Raw genomic sequence first — 5,519 nt, 5'->3', positions numbered from 1 at the left:
GGGTAAGTAATGACAATTCGGTGACCATCGAGCATGTTCTAGGTAGGCCGAATCTTGTGGTTCCCAGTGGTGAAGTGACACACCGCAACTGAAGCATTTGACTTTATCCCCTTCGCCCAAGTAAAAAAATCCGGCTCTGGCTAATTCTTCGGGGGTCGGTCCTCCCAGATACTTAGGCCATTTTTCTTTGAACGATTGAAGACGATTTTCAAAGCCGCAGTATTCCGACAAACGCACAGGGAACGAATATTCGTCTTTCACAGGTTCGTTTCGATGAGGGTTGGGTGACATGGACAGGAGTTTGCTCAGGGCTGGATGACATCCGTAGGGAGGTAAACGTGAAGGTCAACATTCACCTTTAAAACGAAACCCAGTAAAGTGTCCAAGAGGACGAGCGGCATCGCTTTCGCATCCCTCAGGTTTGACACGCACAGCATCACTTTCCATGATAGGGGCAGTGAGAACAAAGTTCCCATGATGCTTTACGGCATCGCCAAGGTCACAGCGTACAGCATCGTTCCCATCGCAAGGCTCACAATCGCATTCCACTTCAGAAGTCCCACACTTGAAGTGTACCTGTGTGAACTTGTTTTGTGTTTCTCTGAAAGTATTCATCTTGTTCGCTTGGTCTTGGTAGTCACAATGAACTATCGATTTTGCCTAGGGTTCCTTTTTATATACAGACCAATACCGACGTGTCCATAAGGTAAGGTGAAATGATTGGGAAGTCGCACTCGCTTCTGGTACACGATTGATAGACTTTTTCCAAGGGTCGACTGACGATGTGGTGAGTGGGTAAACGTACAATCTTGTTGGGTTGATAGGTGATCACTTTAAAGTGTTCATCTTCTCTAGACTGCAAGGCTTCTTTCAATACCCCAAAGTTGACCACACGACTGGTACGATAATTTAGAGTCAATCCTTTCACTTTACACTTAGTGTGCACTTCTCCTTGTTTGTCCCGGTATTCGTAGCCGTAACTTTTTGGACCGCCACTGACGAAACTTAGAATCTTGTCATCGGGATGCTCGTCTGTCCAGGCTCCTAAACGGTCTCCTTCGATGTCAGGGTGCTGTTGACTCGGGTGATGGATGTAAATGCAACTGTCCGTGTCAAAATACAGGACACGTTCCCTTAACAGTTCTAAAGCTTCGTACAATTTTGAGCGAGCATGAGCTGTCACGTAAGCCGCAATGATGACATTTCCAAAAGGGTCGTCTTGTACAAAGTCCAGATCTTCTTCGTAATTGACCAAGATCAGATCCTCGCGAACGACGTCCACGTGTTTCATGAATTTGGTTTTGTCGTGAATCATCTGGAAGTAACGGGAAGGTTCTGTCAAATACTCCGTCTTGGGTAAACACGTACGTTGTGCCATTTTACCCCACAAGCAATTTAACATCACTTTGGCAAACGATCGCCTGCCTTCGTTTTTCTCGATGTGATCTAAAGTAATGCCTTCTTGTGCCCAGTATTTTCTCTTTGAATGTCTTTTGGTCTTCGGGAGTGTGACACCAGGAAGGATAGCCACTGGCTTCTTGTTTCAGTTTCAAAAAGGCATCCACGTAGTCGGCGAAAATGCCTTTCTGCGTGGGGTCACCCTTGTGGTACTGTTGTGTCTTGGGAAAGTGACAAATTTCGTACACTTCTAACAGCTGATATCCCATGTCCAGAGCTTTGAACAATTCTACGCTGACCCAGGTTCCCGTCAAGGCCCGTTCTTCCTGGGTGTGCTGACAAGGTTGGTCTTGGTTGCACGTTTCGGCAAAAGTACGGCACAAAGGAAACATCAGTTTGCCTTGGCAATGGTGAGGTAACACGGGATGGTACAAGTCCGTGGCAGGCAAAACTTTGCACTTGATCAAGCCTTCGTATTGTCGAATGTTTTTCAGGTCGATGTGTTCCGTGAACAATTGTGGGTGCCCTGCAGGAAAGCGACAATATTTGCACACGTAGGGATACAGCGAACACACGTCCAAGTATTTGATTTCTTCTCCTTTCTCTTCGTCGGCTTGGTACAGCAAATAGGTGGTATTGGTCCTTCCTCCGTACAAACTATCCCTCGGGTTCAGGGGGTCCATGAACTGGTAACTTTCCACGAGACATTTAAACTCGGGATCGGTTTTCAAACGGTGATCGTACTCGTGTTCCCACAGTTCCACCACTTGGTATCTTTCCTGTTCTAACTTTAGGCGTCGCTGACAAGTGGCCTGGTACAAGTCTTCCATGGTTCGTTGTAAAAACTGATTTTTAGTGCCACGGTCAGGGTAACAGACGGGACATCCGTGAAATAAGCAACCGTTAAACTCGTACACGATCTTGGGGTTTTCTAAGTCCCAGCCATCGACCGAATGCGTTCAAATGGTCTTTTCGCCCCCTCCGTTGCGAGCATGCTGAATCCACTTGTCTTCCTTGTCGCACAAGTAATGTAACCAACGTAGGGCTTTGACCGAGTATTGACGTTTGACATAGTTGGTCGTTTGAGGACTGATGACTGCCACGGTGTTTTCAGGCATGAATCGTTGCCGGTACACTAAGGAACACGCTTTGGCAATGGTGCAAGCTTCTTTCAAAGGATCGACCCCTCCGTGTTCCATGAAAAGTTCTCGAAATTTTCCACAGCAACGTCGTAAAATGTCCAACGGAACGACAATACTTTAACATTTCTTCCTGAAAGTCGAAAGGGTCCGAGGCGTGAGCCTGGTACCAAGCGTAGAAAGCTTCTCGTTGTTCGTTACGCATGTTGTCAGGGTCGTAATAGTGAGCCTCGGGGAAATGGGGTAGAACGGCGTGTTGATTGGCTTACGTATTGAAAAAGTGTGGAAAGTACCCTTTAGCCATTTCTGTCATTCCAAACGTTTTAGGCATTCGGCTCAAAGGGATGGCCAAGTAACTCATCGAATCTTTAAACTGTACTTGTCCCACTTGTCCTCTTGGCTCCACGTCTTGTCGATGGGGTCTAAGACCCATTGTGCAAATTCGGCTAACGTGTTCGGTCCTCGAAAGATTTTTTCACGCCCTCCAGGAATCTTGCTGCAGTGAGGGCAATGACTGAAGATAGGTTCCTGAATGCACTTCTCGCACGCTCGATGAGCCACGCAGAAATTAGGAATGTGAATACCGGTCTCTTGCATGCATTCGAAATCATAAAAGATGAAATTGCCTTTCTTCTTGTGACCGTCCTCTTTCTCTGGTGGGGGTTGGTATTTTTGCACGTAGCATTGGTGTTCCAAGTCCACGATGTGGTGACAAATGTGACAATTTTTCTTTCCTGAACATACGTGTGCCTTGGCACTATTAGTACGTATGCCTTGTCCACACGCGGGGCACAATCACAGCAGTTGACAAGCACATTTCTGCTGTGAACCTTGCGTCTTCAAATGTTGTTGGTAACAGGTAGGGCTGACAAACGTGCGCAGACAAGTTGAACAATGCACTGGTCCTTCGCTCAGACAGGGTGGAGAGGCCAAACATCCTGAGCATTTCAATCGACAATGCTTGTGTTGCTCTCGATTGTTATAACCAAAGTCACATTTCTCACAGTAATAACCGTATCCCAGGAATCCAGTGATACTGGTAATGGTATCGAAATGTTCATCGTGATAATATACATGAATGTATTTTCCGTCCTTAAAGTCTTTCCCTCGAAACAACAGAGGTCCGCGCACTTCTTGAGGGGGGTGCACTTTCAAGGTGTATCGTGGAGCTAGGACATCTTGCAATTTTTGCATTTCAGGAATGCCACAGGGTGTGTCTTTGGGCAAATCGGCTTGTTGCAACAGGAGTTCTGCTTCACCTCGTTGTTTGGATCGGTCCGATTTTCGAATATTCTCCCAGGATCTTTTCCATTCTACCGTGTCGTTTTTGTTGGCATAGGTTCGTCCCACCACAATAGCCCTGGCTAAACACATCTGGTCTTGAGGGTTGTGAATTCGGACGAGACTTATTTTGGTGTTGCGAAGGTCGTTCACCAATAACACCTTATTGCGTTGTCCGGTCCCTTGAGGAGGAGAGACGTGAGTCATGGACAGTGTGGTTTTTCCATCGGTGATGTCAAACTGGTCATTGGATTATTGCTCTTGTTGAATCTTGTCCATGACTTTGGAAGGGGTCAATTATGCAGGGGTGCTAAACTCGATCCAAACAGGGGATTTCAATCCATCGTGTTCTATGGAAAGTCTCAAGCGATCGTCTTCTTTGGGTTGACATTATTGCTTGAGTGTGGTAAGTAAAGAATCCCACACCCCGGTGATGAACCCTTCTGCTTTCTCTAACGGTACTTCGGACTTGAAATCTTTAAACTTCACCGTGTATTTGTAAGCCGTGGTTCTAAAGGAGCGCTTTTCTGTCTCTCGAATGGAATAGTACTTTTCAGGGTTAACTAAGGGTGGTGAACTTTGTTTAGAGGGTTTGGATTCTGGTTCACTCATGTCCTCTTCAAAATCACTGGCATGAATTTGTGCCAAGACTTCAGCCCTGGTACGAGGCGATAGATCACGTTTCTGCCTCTTACTTTCTTCTTCTTTCTTCTCAAATGAATTGGATCATTTCATCTTGAGTGAAAAACGTCAAATGACTAAAATTTAAACAGCATGGACTAATTTATAGTCATGGCAGACCAGCGTATATAAAATGGTGTGTGCCTTGTCCTTTCACTATTCATTTTACTCTCTAACCGAGCACAACGATGGAAGAGACTAGCCAAATCGAACGTTTCATCAGAGCTTTGCGAGGGGTCATTAGAAAATTTTCTTCAGTCCAGCCTTCGGACTACTCTCCTTCTTTTCGAGATAAAAGTGAAGATAAAAACAGGGGTTAAAAGAGACAGAAGTCAAGATACCTGTTATTATTGTCAAGAAAAAGGACATTGGTCTCCAGATTGCCCAAAAAAGAAACAAGAGGAGTCAGAAGAGAGGGATTCTTCAGAGGAAGAAGAAGAGGAGGAAGATAGCAGACAGGTGAAGAAAAAGAAACAGGAGAAGAAAAGAAGAAGGGAAGAAAGTGAGGAGGAAGAGGAGGAAAAGACTGTGACGGTGAAGAAATTTAAAAAACAGAGAGACTAAACAGTGAGACAGAAGAAGTGAATGTACTTTTTAAAGTGCTCTGTTGTGAATTGTGACTTGGATTGTAACTATTGATAAAAGAATAAATTAGGTATAAAAAGGTAAGTGTCTTTGAGTTTTGATTTTTAAATAAGAAGCTACACTCACGCACTCATATGCACGTACTATGGGGTAAAATGGTTTTTTTTTAAAAAGTTATTGGCAATTGAAAGTCTATCTCTTTTCGAGAGAAGTGGGTGGCCCTGCAAAGGGCCTTTGGTTTTTGGTGTAGGGGTGAGTTTAAGCAATCAACTTTAACTGCCTTAAGCCTTTGCCAGGGCCGAGGCCTACTTCTGATGATGATGATTTGGTTGAAATCACTAAGGGTGGTACGGTAGGCTTAGTCACAGGGTTGGCGTGTTTAGCTCGGGAAGGTGGTATTCTCTTCGGTCGTGATAAAGAAGTCTGATACATTTG

This window comes from Sinohyriopsis cumingii, chromosome 9 (genome assembly GCF_028554795.1).
Source record: "Sinohyriopsis cumingii isolate HCF-2022 chromosome 9, ASM2855479v2, whole genome shotgun sequence".
Lineage (NCBI taxonomy): Eukaryota > Metazoa > Mollusca > Bivalvia > Unionida > Unionidae > Sinohyriopsis > Sinohyriopsis cumingii.
Note: the sequence above shows the minus strand (reverse complement) of the source record.